Here is a 20,038-nt window from a genome sequence, read left to right on the forward strand (position 1 = left end):
ATTTGTAGGGCAACGCGGGCGTAATGCAGAGGTTGTGGGTTTGGCTCTCACCGTCAGCAAGTTGAGTTTTCCTAGATTTCCCATAATATTCTGATTTTTGCACCTAAATTAGAAACTGCAAATTAGTTATCCTATGCTTTCCTTTTCTTTATTATCTGTAGGTTTCACATGGTTCTGATTAACAAATACATGCGAGCGTCCTTACAAAAACGGTGCCCTTACAACACCGGGGCCCTCGGTTCCCCCTTGTTTTTGTCGAATACATGACAATCGGTCATATTGCGTTTATGGCCTGCCAATTAGTCTATCTTGCAGCCTAGCCATGTATGAGTTTTTTCTCTGATGACAACCAGTGATGTATTTTTTTTCTTATAAAAGACTATTCTGTCTAGGGCACACAAATACTTTTTTGAAAAGTTCGTCAGTTTCAAATGCCTGTCATTATTGAAAACCTTGTTTGCCAACCCACCTAATGGTGTCAAGTGACTATTTGTGTACATCTTTTCATGACTTTTGCGATAATATGTTTAAAACGATCTTAGTTGTGCGCGATATTTGACTGTCTATTCAGTGCAAGAGTGTTGATAATTATACTGAAATAAGTATTCCTCCTCTAAATATGTGCGTCTGCGTTTGTCTATCCAATATTCGATACTTACTATTCGTATTCGATTCGTATTTGAAAAAAGTCGATATTCGATCTCCTACCTTTCATATATACATACTGGATTATGACAGCTTAATTTTTTCATTATCGTCAAATTGGAAGGTACAAATACAGCACGTTTCAAAAGAACACAGGCAACGTAGTCTTCCTAGCACTAAAATGCATTTAGTCTTCATATTATCCCTACAGTTTTTGTCCTTCTCGACATTTGTGGTACCAGAACTAGATTCTGTGGAAAGCGTTTGGCCGCATGTTGTTAACATGGCAATGACAACTACCCGAGCTTTGTACAGGTTAAATACCCTATTTTGGCCCTTGATCTACCTGAAAGTCGCTGTGAAGTACTGATTGGTCCCAAAGGCATGAGAAACAGAACCGATTTGTTCAGTCGAGCGTGAATGGTCTAAGCCGCTCCGATATTTACGTCTTTTTTACGCGGTCCATATGCGTTATACGTCTGCTGTGTTCTACATCTGAAGAGAAAGTTCATTCTACTTCGTTTTGGTAAATTAGTTCTCGGACACGGTAGCCAAGCGTCTACCAAACGAATGGATTTAGTGACACCACTGAACCCGCCCGGTATAAACGTATTCAAAGAGGTTTTGTAAATAAGAGAGAAACTTCAATTTTGTGACCGCAATGTCAGGGCTATGGTGACCACTGTGCTGCGAAGCACAATAACAATATGAATTCTACCAATGCGAAGGAAACCGTTGGTTCCTCATGGTCACGGAGCCTATCCTTGTACAGCGAGTTTTGGCCACTTTCATGTGGCTTTTGAATTTCAAAGTGCGCTCTTGAAGGCCATATTCCAATATACTTTTCTAACTTATAATTTGTTAAACTATCACCAACTGTTCAATAAAGTCACTAAAAAGTAACCGATTGCTAAATAGCAAACTTTGCCGTAAACAGACAACAAATAACTAAATCTAGCGTCAAAATCGCTGAAACAGCAACAATGAGAAAATACCGGTAAATTATAAAACGAAATTTGATTTTCTGTTTTCAAAGATGGTTAGGTTAGACGGCCCCAACAAACATGGGATAACGCAAGTGATGGTAGAATAAATTTGTTTTGGATAGGCTAGCGATTGCTTGCTCAGCAATGCAGGCTTGCAAGCCACGTCCCGTAGGCGTCTCGAACCGTAAAGTACGGGCTGACCCCTGGCTACCTAGCGCGGCCGGCCCACCGTCATCTGCTACAGCATGGGGAGGCGACGCCCAAAAGCAGAGGATACATTATAAATAAATCGTACCTATATGAGCCCAGTTCTGAGAGGAAACTTGGCCTCAGCTGTTGTTTCGCTGTATTTGTGCAGTGTGAAGCCGACAACGCCCGCTTTCACAAAGTGGGTGCGTAGGCGCAGGGTAGGGTAAATCGCCTACATTTCTTTTCAATTCTGACTGTGGTGTGAGGGGCACACCCCCCCCCCCCATCCGGTAGATATACTGACGACAAACATGGTGTCGCGCGCGTACACACAAATATAAACACACATCACGCGATGACCACGAGCACTCGCTGTCACAACGCTGACGTGGTGAAGAGCGCCTACAGCGAGAAGCGAGCGCTTCGTGCTCCCTCATTTTTACTGCGAGAAAACCTTTCACGACCAAATAACTGAAAGCAGTTTTGAATGATTTGGGAACCTAAATAGCAATATTGAGGTTCAGTTGCACTATTGACTGACCAAGTACTACGAATCAATGTCCAGTTAAAGACTGATATGATGGTGTCGTCAGCATAGATTTTAAATATACCTTCTGAAAATACATGGACCATGTCATTTATATATAACTTAAAGATCAAAGCCCCGAGAATTTTACCCTACGGTGCTCCTGAGGTTATTTCCTTTCTGTCAGATATTATTTCATTCATCCATACAGACCGACGTCTTTCCGAAAGATAGATGCGCAGGTTGGCATCACAAGTTCTACAAGGTCGCGTTGCAAGGATTACTCCAGTATTCTTTGGCACATGTGACACAGCGACGGGTAGGTTTTATTCTGCGCTGACTAGAGAAGCAGAGAATTCATATTGGGTTATGAAATTATTCGGAGAACTAAAAATTTTTACCTCATATTGCAAAAAGAACCTTTTGTATAAATAGAGCGAAATGTCAGTTCTTCGCCGACAAATGTCTTTTACCTACTTGCAAAGTACTGCCACGTCTGTATTGCGGCAAGGACGCCGCCGATAGGAAGACATATCAGCACTTGTAAAAACACATGGAAAGCAAGAAGAGGAAGCAGTGTCCAGCACGCGCTATTAAAGCAGCCCGTACTTGTAACTTCCCCTCATTACAAGTCGGTTTGTCCCTCGAGTGTCGTGACGCTGCGACTCTGGTGGAGGTGCTGGATACCTGCTGCTTGCGAGTCGTACTAGGACCCGTACATGCATTCGAGAGGATCCACTTGTCGTCATTACTCCAGTGCATTGATTCAGCCGCCGCCTATTAGGCCTGAGAGCCGAATTCACCACCGTTCCAGCTCAGACTAGCATGGAAGTTCCCACATCGGCGAATCTTCCCACTTCGCAAATGACGACAAGCCTTTCATTGGTGACTGTTCAGCAACCTCGCTACCCGAACATCTTTCGTGGCGCTGCATTTGAAAACGTTGAGGACTGGCTAGATCAGATTGAAAGAGTTGCTAAGATCTAAGGCTGGAGCGCAGAACAATAGCTTGTGTACGAGAAAACAGCGGTCGCACGTGGTTCCAGGACCTGCAAGCATGTTGTCAAACACTGAAAGATTTTCGGCGCCAGCTCCTGGGGAAGTTCTCTTGTTCCGACTGGCAGGATTACGCGCAACAGCTTGCCGAAGAGCGCGTTCTGAAACCAAGCGAAAACGTCGCCATGTATACTGAGTATGTGGCCTGTTTCTATCGGCGAGCTGACCCGGACATGCCCGAGACTATGAACGTACGCCATCTCATGCGAGGAATTGAAGAATAGTTGTTTGCATGCCGCGTACGACAACAACCACCACGGTGGACGAATTCATAATGGAGACGACGATTATCGAGCAACGATGCGGGCACATTGACCGCCTGCTCGGTAACACACCCATGAGCGGTGGCGCTCAGGATGCCACCACTAGCAAGCGCTCTCTGCGAGAACTGATTCCCAGCACTCCGCGCGAAGAACTACAAACTCTACTTGCTCCTTCTACCAAACCAGCACTAGCTTCGGTTGCCGAAGTCGTCCGCCAGGAGCTGCGGCAAGCCTTTTCATCGCCCATCCCATGCCCAGTATGTCCTAGCAGCTATGCTGATGTAGTTCGTCGTCCTCCACCTGCACCACCGACCACGCCGTTCCATCCGCGATCAGTTTCCACCCTATCGTCGAAACGGGAGCCGGGGTGACGACCAGCGGGTAGCAAAACTGACTTCTGGCGCATTGGTGACTGCCGGCCACTATGTTTTACTGTGGCAAACCGGGCCAAGTTGCCCGTTCCTGCCCTCATCGAGACGTCGCCTTTGCGCGCTTTGAATGCCACCGCACCCTGGACGAGGATCATTTGTCGTCCAACCAAGCCGCTTCGCCACGTCGTCACTGGTAGTCTCCGTCCCCTGAGCGTTGCTCTTCCCACAGCCGCCATAGTTTCCCTCACGTCGTTAGAGGCCATTCCTCGAGTCACCGCCGGGGTATTGAACGCCGCAACCTCCAAGGGGGGGGGAAGTTTCCAGCTGTTGAGGCCACGAAAAGACCCCTTAACCACCGCAACAACACGACATGACGACGCCGAATAATCCAGAGGAATGTGCTGACGCCGAGTTCAACCTTCTTACTGACGGACGTCCCGTGACAGCCCTTGTGGACACCGGTACTGATTCCTCGATTAGGCGTCAAGAGCTGGTTGACTGCCTTAAAAAGCGAACACAGGGCTACACATCAGAAGTATTGTGGGTCAGCTAATGACGCTGACGGGTAAATGTACCGCCAGATTCCGCATCGCTAAATTCCACCTTTGTTGCCACGATAGTTATCCTCGCCGAGTGCTGCAGGGAACTCATCTTGGACACGGATTTTCTACAAGATTATGGTGCTGTTATAGTCATCCAAGAGCATTTCGTGATGCCGCGGCAATATTAGTTAAGTACCTGATGCTAGGCATGCTTATATTCGCACCGTCGAAATATGCAGGATTACAACAATGCTATATTCTGCATTCTCATGTGAGTGTACGTAAAAATTAAAACATCTTAATCATAAGAACCTGCCGAGGCAGCTGGGAATGCTGGGATCTCTTGGGAAAAAGTTCAAGGGGTAAATTAGAGGGTTTACATTATAATCACTGACCCAGCAGAACATAACAAGAGACATTTGCACCCAAAAGTACGATAAGAAATAGGAGAGTACTTTCCATACCAACAGCTACAAATAGCGAGCCTGATTCGGTAAGAAAAGCTTAATTCCGTCGTACAACACGTGTGTGGCATCCTCCACCAGTCATAGAATGGCTGCTATACAGACGACTCCTGCTTTTACAGCACAAGCTGTAACGGGCTCATTCCAACAGTTGTTTTGGTGGCGATGATGTCCGCCGCCGCCTTTGGTGTCCGATGTCCTTCGCAGCAATCGCCGGGAAGGAGAAACGTAAAACCCAGTTCCCGCCGGGATCGAACCCGGACCCGCTGTGAGGAAGTCAGCTACTCTACTACTGAGCCACGCCAGCACTCTTTCTTCTTTCTTTACTACATGGGAGCGGAATCTTCAGCAAAACAAGAAAAACAGTGCGCTATGGAAATTTGAGGTGACTGAAAACACTTTTAAAAGTCCGGCAAGCACGAGCAAGCGCCGAATAAAGGCATGCAGTCGTGCGCTGTTTCTTGTGCAGCGCACACCCTGCGAACGTAGGCAGCAGATTCCCGAAAAACATACGAGTGCGTCGCGGTGGTTCAACGCGCCTGGCACACATTCTACTGGGCCAAAGGCTATGTAGGCCAGGTTCCATGAACTTGTCACATGTTGGGTTATAGTGAGCTTTAAAAAGCAGGAAACGGATTGTGCACGGTGTGATATCCAAATCGTTTTGAATGTTCTTTGGAAAATGTCCCAGAAGGACACGGCATCCCTACAATCTACAAAAAAGTGGTCAGTCATTTCGGCATGTGGACACAAAGCGTAGTTTGCCGACTACTGCACGAAACAGCCCCTTGTTCTAACCAGGTTTTTACAGGAAGAGTTGCGGAATGTAGCTTAATGAATACATTTTGATCCCTGCGAGCATGATCATTCAACGGACACGCTTAAGTTCATCAGGGCAATAAAATTCTAAATAAGGCGCACGATTATGGGGCACAGGAAACAATGTGTCTATCAGTGCAGCAGAAATTTCGTGGCCACAGACAGAAAAATATAATTCGTACTAAATGCAGCTTCTAGAAAGTGAATGCCTTGAACAACCTCCTTCAAGTGAATCTATCACAGCTAACGACACAGCTATTTCTGTAAGGTAAATGATAATTCGAAGTTGTAACCGTGGCGTGACCAAACGATGTTTCAAAAAGCCTACGTACCTTCGACCCTTGTGAGCAGTCGAACCCACGTCCTTCGCAGTTAGAGAGATAATTTAATTAAAAGAGGGCAGAGAGGTCGGCCTGAGCTAAGGCGCTTTAGCCTGCTGTTCTGCACAGGAGGAGGAGGAGCGGGGACATAAAGATGTGGTGAGGAATGATGATGTCATAGCAAGAGGGATGCGCAAAAGTGAAAGCAAGTTCAACACTCTGATGATAAACATTCACAAATGTCATCTAAGAAGCCACTATCAGGTTTCGTATCAAGTCTCTAGTCACTAATTCAAATGAAATTAAAAATAGAGGCGCTAAGATGAAGCTGGTGTGTGGGCCTCCCCAGCGGTGACAGCACAAGCGCCAAACAAAGCCTTTATAACGTATAAAAAGCTGCGATAAGCGGCTCTAGCACGGCGAGCACTTGTAGGGCACTTTTAGCGACCGGAGTCTCGAGACCACCGAGAATCACGCGCATTGATTCTACTAGGTGCTTCAGCATTTTTATTACACTCTCCTTCTCATTGTGTTCATCTCCTTGCTTGCCCGTAGTGTCACCGGTTTCATTGGCACTATAATTTTTGGCTTCATGGCGCAGAGAAACACTAGTGCCCGCTGGTATGGCCGTGGGCCTAGAGGGCAGCAAAGGCCATTGCGTGTCTGTAGCAGCCGGTGGAGGTGAATGTTTGCCGTGTGCTCTCGTCGACCTTGAATTATCAGTAGACGCCATTACCGTCCTCGATGCACGCACAGGCAGAGGTGGTCGTGGCACCTCTGCCATGCTAGGTAGTTTTCCTGAAATGGTTTTGTGATGCTTCTGTCGCGAGCGTTGGTCACCTTGGCGAACAGATTGAGCAGCCTCTTTACGTGAAGATAGGTGTCTTGCCATTTTTCGAAGAATACGAACGTCTTGTTTCATCTTCGGGCATTCCTTCGAAGCCGCTTCCTGAGAGCCAGTACAGTTGGTACATTTAAATGAGGACGCCTCACAGTCGGTGGTATCATGCTCTCCGCCGCAAAGCGAGCAGGTGGCTTTGCTTCTACAAACAGCGCTCACGTGTCATATCTTGTGACATTTCCGGCACTGAATAGGCCTCGGAACGAATGGTCGTACTCGGTGTGTAACGCAGCCCAATTTGACAGACGCTGGTAATGCTGAAGAAGCAAATAATTATTTGATATAGCGGGAGTGCCCCAAGCGGTGAATCTCAAGAATGCGCACCGATGACATCAAAAGACTCTTGAGGTCCACATGCTTGATTTCAAGCTCCAAGTCGGAAATCACTCTAGTTGTTGTCTCCTTCCCGTAAGCAATATAGGAGGGGACGGGGTTGCGCTTAACTGTGGAATTGTCTTTAACTTCTCACGTATTGCGGAATTTTTCACATCTACTGTCAGGATGTTCTTGCGAGCGTTGATCCTGATCTCGTTAATTTGCCCAGGGGCCACACTTTCAAAATATTCGGTTAGAAACTGCCTGCTGAGGGAGTTCATGCGGTGTGTTGTCGAGAGCGGCACGCAAGAAACCATGAAGGATTCTTGCTCGATCTGATGCGATGAAGTCGCCTTAGACGACATACGACGCATCTAATTCATACGGCGGCCCATGACTACAGTGTACTCGCTATCAGAGTCCATTGCTTCTGGCGTTGAGCGCTCCCAGGAATCGAGCTGGTCCGAGCTTCCAAAGGCAAGTCGTCCAAAATGACCGATGAAGTAGACGACTGACCTTGTTCAGGAGGTCGTTGGAACATCTTGCTCATCCTTGATGAAATTACTCTCACGAAATTGGCAAGAACGTAAAAAATGCATTACAGCGAGCGGCCCAGAGCACCAGTGAGCTCTGGCCACTTCTTTCTCTTCCACCCTTTTCGCAGTTAATAAATGCACACCTAATAAAGATAAAGAGTTCATTAGGGCACTCAAACTCACCACATTTGATAGGAGTAGGACCAACGACATATGGAGTTGAAGTACATTTAATAAGCATGAATTTAATTAAGGCACTCGAGCCGACAATCTTTGGTGGGAGTCCAACCGATGACCGTTGGTGTTAATTAAAGTACAGGTAATGAAAATACAGTTATTAAGGCACTCAAACCCACGACCTTAGGTGGGACTCAATCCCTCAACCTTTGGCGGGAGTTGGAACGTCGACCCTCGCGGGAGTCGAACCCAGGTCCTTGCGCTGTGGCCTAATGTCTAAGCATCGCGCGGATGTCGCAGTGCTGTTGTAGTCATCTACGTAGGGATAATTAGGTGCCCCTTGAAATTTTTCGCCGTTGTAGAGCGGGGAATTCCCAGTGGCACATACCTAGCTACCCAAGCCGGCAACAGCTATACGTTATTGAAAAGCGGCACAGACCTACTGGTACATACTCTCAGACCCAAGTTGCCGTGAGAGTTTCTTAGAACAGCGATATCTATCCAGTCCGGCATCTACATTACGTGACCCGTGTCAGCGTGAAAGAGGTCTGTTGAAAAGTGGCACGTATGTACAGATTGGCACTTTCTCAGTGACAAAAGCTCGTGTGACGGTTTCGTTTCGAACCCGGTTACCTCAGCACAGCATCCCTGTGTGCTACACATTTGACCGCGGACTATCATGTGACCCAGACTGACGGGAAAGCTGTTACATACATACATACATACATACATACATACATACATACATACATACATACATACATACATACATACATACATACATACATACATACATACATACATACATACATACATACATACATACATACATACATACATACATACATACATACATACATACATACATACATACATACATACATACATACATACATACATACATACATACATACATACATACATACATACATACATACATACATACATACATACATACATACATACATACATACATACATACATACATACATACATACATACATACATACATACATACATACATACATACATACATACATACATACATACATACATACATACATACATACATACATACATACATACATACATACATACATACATACATACATACATACATACATACATACATACATACATACATACATACATACATACATACATACATACATACATACATACATACATACATACATACATACATACATACATACATACATACATACATACATACATACATACATACATACATACATACATACATACATACATACATACATACATACATACATACATACATACATACATACATACATACATACATACATACATACATACATACATACATACATACATACATACATACATACATACATACATACATACATACATACATACATACATACATACATACATACATACATACATACATACATACATACATACATACATACATACATACATACATACATACATACATACATACATACATACATACATACATACATACATACATACATACATACATACATACATACATACATACATACATACATACATACATACATACATACATACATACATACATACATACATACATACATACATACATACATACATACATACATACATACATACATACATACATACATACATACATACATACATACATACATACATACATACATACATACATACATACATACATACATACATACATACATACATACATACATACATACATACATACATACATACATACATACATACATACATACATACATACATACATACATACATACATACATACATACATACATACATACATACATACATACATACATACATACATAGCCGCCGTAAAGTGCGTGAAATATCCCACGAATCCTCGTGCAATAAAAAATCAGTGTAAATAGATAAACAAAATGGAAACATTTAATATAATGTACTAATAAGAAATATAAAATAATTATAGTTACGCTAAACTTAAGGGTGCGGCAAGAGAGAGTGCCCTCGACACCAGGGCCCGAATTCACAAAACTTTCTTTCGCTGAAATTGTTCCTAGGAGAAAATTTCAGCCAATCTGGAGGCAGAACACATCATTAGCGAAGGAGGACTGCCAGTGGTAAGGAGCCGTTATCGAAGAAATGGTTTGTGAATTCTGCCCCTGTTGTCTACCGCCGCCGCTAGGCAAATGTGATTTGTAGTAAAGTTCGCCGCATATAAGACGAATGGCAGGTCCAAACAAACTGTGCAGCCTTTATCCCGCCTGCGAGAATCGCTTCATAGCCGCGGTAGTTAAGTCATGAAGTGTTTCTAGTTCGCGGAGATGCCGCAGTTAACCCTAATGCGTAGTTCACGCAAGTTCTCTTGTTTTCTTTTTTGTTTTTGTTCACGCGGAAAGTGCCAAATGAAATCACGCTGAAACTAAATCATTTTGCAAATCCGCCGATGAGGGGTCTTTGAGCGCTCATCCGCAACACCTACTCCTTCTTTGCGTCACACACATATACGAGCTAGTCTTCGCTTGCATATTATTATGACGCCTCGTGGCATGCAACCTACAGCGGGAAACGCGCGGAGACGTACGCAGCACCTGGGCGGATTGTCGCAAGGCCGCCCTCCTTTGTTAGCCGCTTCACTGAAACTCGGCGATGAGCGTAGTTTCATGCAAAATGGTACGAAGAGACAAAGCATTGCGTCGTTTGGTGGCGAGAAGTTTGCAAAGAGCGACGCAGCGTCTCGCTTTTTTGTTTTTCTCTTTCGTCTTGCTATATAGCTCTCTCCACTGCATGCATGTGAGCTTGGTGGCATCTCTTGCATAACTTATTCTGCGTGATTTCTTCGCCAGCCCGAGCTCGTGGTGATGCGACGGTGCTGCGTAATGTATCGCTGTTTGGAAAGCGCGCTGCGCGCGTGGGCGCGGGCGCGTCATCATATTACTGGCCAATGTGATGAAAGCGGTTTCGCGAGACAGTTCGAGCGAGAATAAAGGTAGTGAGGTGTAGATAATACTTGTTTCAAGCCGAAGATAACGATACTAGCGCAAAGCCCTGTATACACCCGAGAGGCTGCCAAAACTAGCAAGGGACGCCATTTCGCACCAGCGTACGTACGCAACAAATCATGAGCGTTCTGTACAGTTCACCGCCGACTTCTGATTCAATATCGCCCCTTTTCCTTTTGTGCTCATTCGCAGGCTTCTGTTGATCTGGTTCCGCCCTGGCTTGGCTGTCATTTGCAATCTTATTGGACTGGGCGCTGGCATCATTGATGAGCTTCACCCTCCGTTAATCAAAGAAGTGCCAATACTGACTTTTTTGGATGAGCGCGTCAACAAAGCCCTTCATTGTGCAAATGCTACGTATCCTCGTTATTCTGCGGATTAGTCGCTAAGGCGAGGCAATTATACGCTTTCTGTTAACGTGGGTGTTGTAACAACTGTTCTAAGTGCTTATTTTTTCATTTATGATGATGGCATTTCATAAGGGTACATGTTAAGTGCTGTCAGAGAGTTCACAGCTCAGACATTGAAGGAACCTCTTCCTAGCTCTTGCGTGCATCGTCGTTATACACACAGACAGAAGCACATCAACGAGTGCTAAAACGAAACAGTAGTAATAATATGGAAATCACCTTTCTTACGCAATTTAGGTTGAGCAGAATCTTGAAGAGCCCACGAGGGCTGATAAATTATATCAGACGTGCAATACAGGAAACGACATCGTATTTAAGGCCCCCGCCGGAAAACGAGCCAACAGAAGCGTCGTATTAATAAATACACTCTTAAAAAAAGATAGTCAAAAGAGAGTCACGACTACCTCGACTCTCTTTTCTCAGTCACTGACTACCTTTTTTTCCTATGGGAGTCGCAAAACGAAGCCAGGACTAACACATGGAGTCGATGACTGCCACGCTGCTTGAAGGGAGTCAGCGGAAGGCATATGTGATGTTATAGGTTCCAACTAATGTGGATTCATTTGTTCACTCAATCAAAAAGCTCAATGACTAAAGCAAGGAAAAGAGCATAATAGTTAACTACCCAAGTTCAACTATATAGCCGCAAAAAAGTAAAATGTGTTTCATGCAATGCTGCATTACTGAGTAGTCAGCATAGCAAGAAATACAAATTGTATTTTTGCTTAGTCAGTTAAAAATAATAGAAGCAGGATGGTACAACACCAAACTCGCAAAGTGAGAACACTGGATGGTATTTATATACAACACACTGTACATGAATATATCTTGTATATAAAAATATATCGAAGTGGGGAGGGAGTACATAAATATTCTTTTAACATGCACAGAATAGGACAAAAAGAAATTAAAATATAACACGGACATACACACAATGTCAATAGAACACAAACTGTGAAGTGCACTTCGTAGAGTCATCATGGCATAAGGATAAGTAAATATTACTATATTTAATGAAATAACACCAATTCACATCTGGGGACCACCTCCCCTGCCAGATAAATATCCAGGCACTCTGGCAACACCTCATCTCCTGGCCGCACCACACAGACTATATTGTCTTTAGATACCTTAAATGCATGTCGATGTCTCCTGAATTCAACAAGTCCCGTCTTGTCTAACAATAACAGAACCTCATCCTGAGCAGTAAAAATACCAACAATCTGTGAAAATTGCGGGTCGTCTCCCTTGGCCATAACAAGCACATCTCCCACATGGTACGCCATATGCTCAATAGTGACTGACTTTGCTTGTTATACATTACCTGCAGGTAGACGCTCCTCAATGCTTGTATGTAAAACAGATCTTTGCACAGTTTTCAGGCCTGACTGTGTGCGGCGTCGGTTGAAGAAAATCTCACTAAATTCATAGCTTTGCAAAGGTTGGTGAAGCACATCAAGTGTTTTGCACATGTTTTTAATGTTTTTCGTCTTTGATGCCACATTCTTAAAGTACTGGTGTTTAGCCTCGAACCTCATACACCACACTTGTTTGAGGGGTCCGAAAAGAGATATCATACGTGGGTAGTGCACCAGGTAATGTAACTTTGGGATTATGCGGGCTCCTGGGCAGCGGGTAAGGAATGAACCGAGAAATTCCTGAATTTTCATCTCCATATACACAAGTGACTGTGAGGGAAGCTCATCAGACAAAAACATATCTACACATTCTCTGAATAAGAGGTAAACCTCCAAATCTTCGTTTCCCTCTGGAATTTTACAAGCTAAAATCTGGGGCAAAAGTCTCAAAAAAGGCACCACTTCTGTGAAGCAGTGCCCTTTAGCGGGGCGTTGCCTCGTACGAAGGCTTCCATGGGTTGTGGTGGTCTGTTTGTACGATCGTTGCGGCCATAGTGGAATGTACTACTTCGTCTGAGTCCGATAGTTCAAGAACATTGTCTTGGAGCAGCCTTTTGAGTACAAGCTGCATGCCAAGTGGGAATGCACCTTCAAAGATTTTATGCATAATGTCAGGTGGAAGCCGTGAAGCGACATCAAAGTTTGGAAGGCAGTCCATCGCTGACATCTCGTTTACGGCATAAAGTTGCTTGTACGGAAGTGGATTAAGTTGAACGGCTGAGAGGTGGCTTTCATGGAGCTGTTTTGTTCTTATTTTACACAATTCTTCCCTTGTAAGAGATGCAAGATTTCTCATTTGTGCCATGAAAAAGCGACAAACTGCACCTCGTGAAAAAGAGCAAGTAAAGCCCCCAAGCCTGTTCATGGAAAGGTTTTCTCCATAGCATGGTAGAGCTAAAACCGTCAAGGACACTTCATATTTCCCTATTTGAACCATTATGCCTCTCTCTTGCAGCTCCGTTAGTTCATGAAGCAATGGTCGCAGAACAGCCTCCAAGCCGTGTTTCTGTACATCAGCATACTTCGCAAGAATGGTAAGATGTAAAAATTTCAATTGAGAACGCTATTTTGGGTGTACATTCAGAAGTGTATAGTACACAGCCAGAAGCTTGTGCACACCCCTGGTAGAGCCGATTGGGTTAGCTATTTCCACTTCATCCACGTGGTGAAGTATGTGAAGTATCTTAGCATTTGTGCAGGGGAGCACAGTGTTCAGCTGCTGTTTATAAGATGAACCATCCCCAAAAGTGCAAAGTGTAGCACTGCCATCAACTTCAGTCCTCATAAGGTGTTGAAAAACATGTTCACAGTTATACATACTAACGTATGACACTGCCAAGTGAAATGTACTGATATGAGGCTCAGTCATCACCTGCATTGGCGAGCTGCTTTGCCTCTGTATATGGAAAGTTGGCTTTGGCATAGTGGAATCGTTGGTACTGTGATCGAATCTCATCAACCCAGCCAACAAGAAAGTTACAGTCCTGTGTCAAACTTTCTGGCACAACACAGCCACCTTCGATGAGTAAGTGTTTTATGTACCCGGCAAAATGTTGCAAGAGTGAGTGCACCAGTGATTGCACTTCCTGAAACAAGCTGCCACAGACTGAATATGGTATTTTTCGGCTCTCGGATATGTTAAAGAAGATCTTTGCCAGGCTTCGCAGTAAAGCCGTCGCGAAGCACTGCAGTGTTGGCTGATCCAATTCTTGGTCAGACGTCCCAGGCTGCGGAGGTGGCTCACCTAGCAGACCAGGGGAAGAGCGGCCGTCAGTATCTCCGTCGTCCGGACAAGCTCTGGCAGCTAAATCAGAGGCATCACTGGGACCACACAATTCTTCTGAAGCTTGCGTTGCCGAATCACCGTCACATGTTGAAAGTCATTGCTGGTGTTGACGGTAGACGTGCTTTCGAAAGCTTCCAATGATTTTGTAAGTGTTTTGGCAGCCTTCAATGCCACAAGTTATCTGAAGTCTGGGTCCGACGCGTGTACTTCTCCTAGGTGCCAAAGCACACGTGTGAATTTCTGTGCAAAAAATGGGCATCGCGGGCACCTAAATTTACAGACGGAGCTCATGACTCACTGAAGCTGATGAAGCGTACCCGAGCAGGAAGGCACAGCCCTTTGCGACGTCTGATAGTAATCACGACTAATGCGAATTTGCAAATTTGCAAATTTGCCAGCGCCCATGGGCATGCAAGCAGCTACCGCGATGGCGCAAATATAAACTTATTACACCCGCCGTGGTTGCTCAGTGGCTATGGTGTTGGGCTGCTGAGCACGAGGTCGCGGGATCGAATCCCGGCCACGGCGGCCGCATTTCGATGGGGGCGAAATGCGAAAACACCCGTGTGCTTAGATTTAGGTGCACGTTAAAGAACCCCAGAAGTAGCGTCTCAAGGAGGGCAGGAGCGGGCAACACGCGGCAGCCGTCGATAATATACAGCTTTCTGCAGCTGACGGCAGGCGGCGATCCAAGTTTATGCTTGCCCCGTCGACGCAGCAGCTCGCCTCTCCATGGGCGCTGGCAAATTTGCATTTTTTTTCTTACAACAGAGGCAATTAACTGTGCCAAGTGTTATACTAAACAAAGTCGTAGCCAAAATGCGATCGTTCTGCAAAATTTGAGTGAGAACAGTGCAGCGATGAGTGCAAAATCTTTTTTTTTTCAAATACGCACAGCGAAATATTCGGGACCCTTTACAGTGGCTGACTTACGGCTTCCGTATTTACTTCGACTTTGGATTCACAACTGTGAAACGCGCGGCAAGGGCTCCTTGGAATCGCTAACCATGGCAACAAAAGGCTATCGAAACGCGAGTGGCACTTTTCTGCGAAAACCGAAAAACTAACAGCGGCGGCGGCATGTCGTCCGATTCGCCTTCAGCAAACTGCTCGCCGAGTGACATAGAAGAAGCGATTTGCCCCGTTTCGCACGGGCCGTCAAAGAAAGTCGTGAAGCTCACAGGCGCCCGGAAACTCGCCGACCTTCACGAAAGCCTGCGGGCGGGTGGGTTCGCGCACCTGATGACAGGCGGCGATCTTTTAATACAAGTGAGCGTAAATGTTCTGCGCATTATGAAGCGCAAAGAGGATTTGGTCACTGTTTGGTGGATATGGGCAAAATAGCAACAGTATGCGTAGCCGAAATGTCGAGCACGATTAGTAATTGTTGGGTTACTGCGCGTTGAACTGGCAGATCGAGTGTTACGAAATTGCTCTCTGTCACTTCACTGTGCTGCCAACTACTAATATTTTTGTTTCGTCACAGCCAGTGCACTTGACCTTAAATTGACAAGTGCAGCGCATAAATGCCCGTACGAACACAACGTTTCTCAATTATAATTATTGCAGTGTCAAGAAGCCGCAAGGAAAGTAGCCTTTTTCCCTGCTTCCGTCCTTTGTAAACTTGCGCGGTTGGTTTACTACTGATATTGACGTGAGTTGTGCAATCGCTATCCTATTTGGTGGGGAAAGTGAAATACTAACAGCTTCAGTCAATCTAATGGTGTTTTTGTTAGCGCAACCGGTCGTAATATGCCATATTCCGCAAATGTCTGCAGCGTTTATCCTGTAAACAGAAAAGACGAGGAAAAGAGACTTGTTGTCTGCCTATTCATTCTTGGTCTGTTGCCATTTGTGTGCTGCAGCAATCACGCAGCAATGAAGTAAAACTGATCCTACTGAGGAACAAAAAATTGTAGGCATTTTCAGCCATATGATTCTATCTGTGAAACCATCTGTTCTTATACAGTGATGGTTGCTGACATAGGTAAATAAGCTCCGCCTTGTATGGTTAATGCGTCCTATAGTTAGCTCACATATGGGCAGCAGGGTTAGTGTCGTGCTGCGCTGTGATGGCTCTAAATAAAAAACCTGTTTGGGACAGTACAGCAACCATAGAAAAAGGCTGTTTAATTAATTGATGCCTGTTCAGTGCTTCACACTTAATGTTCAAAACCATCGACAAACCATCTCGCTTTGGTTTCAGGTCTTCAGCGACCGGTTCCAATGCTACGTCGACATGGATGAAAGCACTACATTGCATGATGGAGCACTGATTCACTTGGTTGTCTCCCCAAGCAACTCCGAAGTATCAGAGGCACCAAGAAAGCCGTATGCACCCTGTCTTATCCAATCTGTACTAATGCATTACCTCGGTACAACATTAAAATCTGTCATACGTTGGAAGGCTAAAATTCCGGTATTTGAGCAATACAGCAATACAGCTACGGAGCCGATTTGGTTATATGCTGGAAGTTACGTGCCCTCTTGGGAGCGTTCTACTGCAAAAATTTCAAACTGGTTTAATAATAGCGTATTGCAGTGCCACGAACCCATGATTTTAGGAGGTGAACGTCACCGCCACAAAGAACGCTTGGATGTCACTTGCCAAGCCACTAGTGGAGAAAAGGCCGCACGCTGTTCCATACATGCATAAAGTGGCCCACGATTTAAAGAAAGTGGCCAGCAGGTACAAAGTACCTATTTTTTTTTTGCTCCACGGAAGCTTACTGGCCTGTGCCCATGCATCTGAGACCCACAGAAGCTGACCATTTATGATAAAAATTATACAAGGCCACATGTGACTTGCACGGTCGGTATGGTGCACGAAATTCCACCTAATCACAGCTGGGTGCATATTGGTCAGACAGGACGCTGCATAACGATTTGGCAAGGGAACATGAGCTGTCTGTCAAGAATAAGATTAGTGCACCACTGCCTTTGTGCCGCGATTCCCGCACGTGTGAGCCAGATCTTTTCCATACCCGCATTCTTGGTAAAAGCAGATTCTCTGGCATGGGAATTAATGGAGGCCTGTTTCATCAACATGAAACGTGACGTCTGTGTCATCGATACATCTGTGGCTCTACATAGCACTGAACAAGAGTTTCTGCACTGTATGACTGGATAATGATGCCAACTTGTTTGAGTATTGTGTGCAAACATATGTGCGCACATGGCCACCTTCACCTATAAATATCATGCTATCTGCTTTCAATAAAGTAGTAGCAAGTGACACTCATCTCTATCCTAAAGTTGTTTTCTGCCCTTGGTTGCATCTTAACTTCAGGGAATAAGCTCATGGGAATTTAGTAAGCAAAATGAATGCATGCCATAGGGGCAATTCTGGTATGTAAAAACAAAAGCTTTTTCCCGTAATATTTTATGTATTTATGTAGTCCTTGTTCCACTTGTGTAGCATACCACTGTCCTTGTTCAAAATTGGAATGCTCTGCTACTTAGAGATATGACAAATGAGGTATTTTTGTGAAAACATAAAACCAAAAAGCTGCAATACATTTAAAAAAAAATTGTGTGGTCTAGACAGCCCAAACATAACATGCTATATGAAAAGCTTAAGAAGTACAATCCTGTTCGTGACTCCTCAATCGTTCCATACCACCTTTCAAAGTCTTACCTGACCTTAATATTTGTATCAATCTCAGTAGCTCAGATTTATGTAATGCTGAGGAAAAAGTCATCTTCTTGTTTGAAATAATGGCCATGTTTCACAAAACGAAACTTATAATAGATAACGTGAACTTGCAAAGGCGCCAAGAAGTTATCAGAAAAAATACATTGATTGTAGTATTCATTCGTTAGCCACAAGAAACATTGTTTCGATAAACACAAGCAGCCTAGTTTGTGTATTCGAGAACCAGAATGTTTTAGTGTATTTTTGTTCTATCATATCATCCTTGGCTTTTATCTGACCTACCTTTGTTCTCTCCTTATGTTCCCAAGAACTAATGCTAGTCTGTACTTGGCACTTTATGACCCAGTTTTTGTCCTTCACAAAGCAATACCTCTGTAGTCACTTATAGGTCGACACGGTAACTAGCAACAAGTTTCCCTCAAAAGGAATATTTGTAGGTGCATCATTCTGGTTGCTTTTTTCACCTTGGTGGCGAGATTTTTGCTCATGATACCCATGTTTGTGAAGGGACCAGTAATGCGCCTTCCTTGTACATGGTACCAATACGAAAACGGGGAGAGGGGTCATGGTGTGTTGGTAAGGAGGTATTTATATAGGGTACGGTAAAATTCCTCTCCAAATTTTGTTTAACAACCCATTCATTCTTTAATTAGTCTTGGTTGTTACAGTCGGTGATTTTTGCTGTTTGTACATCATTATCCCTGAACAGCAATGGGCTTCATTTGCCAATGGCAAATGTGCCCATATTTGGCTTGTGCTTTGGCTTGTGCCCATAGTAGGTAAATTTCAGAGTGTGGGGTCTGTGATACCATATCTTTCATTTTTCTAGCTCTGTATTGTTGTTGATTTCAATGAATACTTTTCTTTTTGAGGCTGTATGTTAGCGAAGTCGAACATGGGAAGACTGCAGTCAAAGGACAGTACAACGAATCAACGTATACACTGCCTCCGATGCCCATTGACATTGCTGCACACCTCCGAAATGTCACAGCAGGAGATGTGCCTGACGATCTTCGAAAGAAAATAATTGAATGGATTGCCTACCATTTGTCATCTCAGGCAATGTAAGTTACAAAACTTGCCTGGATGCATAGGTCAGCAAAATAAGAACTCACACACACTCACCAAAATTGTACTCAGCCGGAATCATTCGGGCTAAGACTCACCGAAATTTGACTCAGCCGGACTCGCTGGGACTCACATTCAGAGATCAGTCTGAGCGAGTCGACTTGGTAGTCAGTTTGCCAACCTATGCCAAGATGTAAATAAAGTTGGGATTGCATGCATTTAACGAAAATCCATTCCACAGTAAATGTCTCATGATTATGTTTGGTCACACATTTTTCTCAACCTCGTATTGCAACATGAATGTTAAGCACAATGTGAATTAGAAAGGGCATTGCCCTCCATTCTCATGTGGTTACGTCACTAAGGCAAGTGGGAGGTGTCTGTAATCAAAACAAGTTTTTGTTGTCTACTTCATGATCATAACTTAGTTGCTGCACAGTTCCCCTTGCAAACTCTCGATTAGTCAGGGGAAAAATTGTTTCCTTAAAGCTTTGCAGTGGGGCAGTGAGCCATATCCAAATTGTCTAGTGCCTTTCAAGCGTGCAGCAGTGGGTACGGCATTGTTGGTAGAAAATGTTTTTAT

This window comes from Dermacentor variabilis, chromosome 6 (genome assembly GCF_050947875.1).
Source record: "Dermacentor variabilis isolate Ectoservices chromosome 6, ASM5094787v1, whole genome shotgun sequence".
NCBI lineage: Eukaryota > Metazoa > Arthropoda > Arachnida > Ixodida > Ixodidae > Dermacentor > Dermacentor variabilis.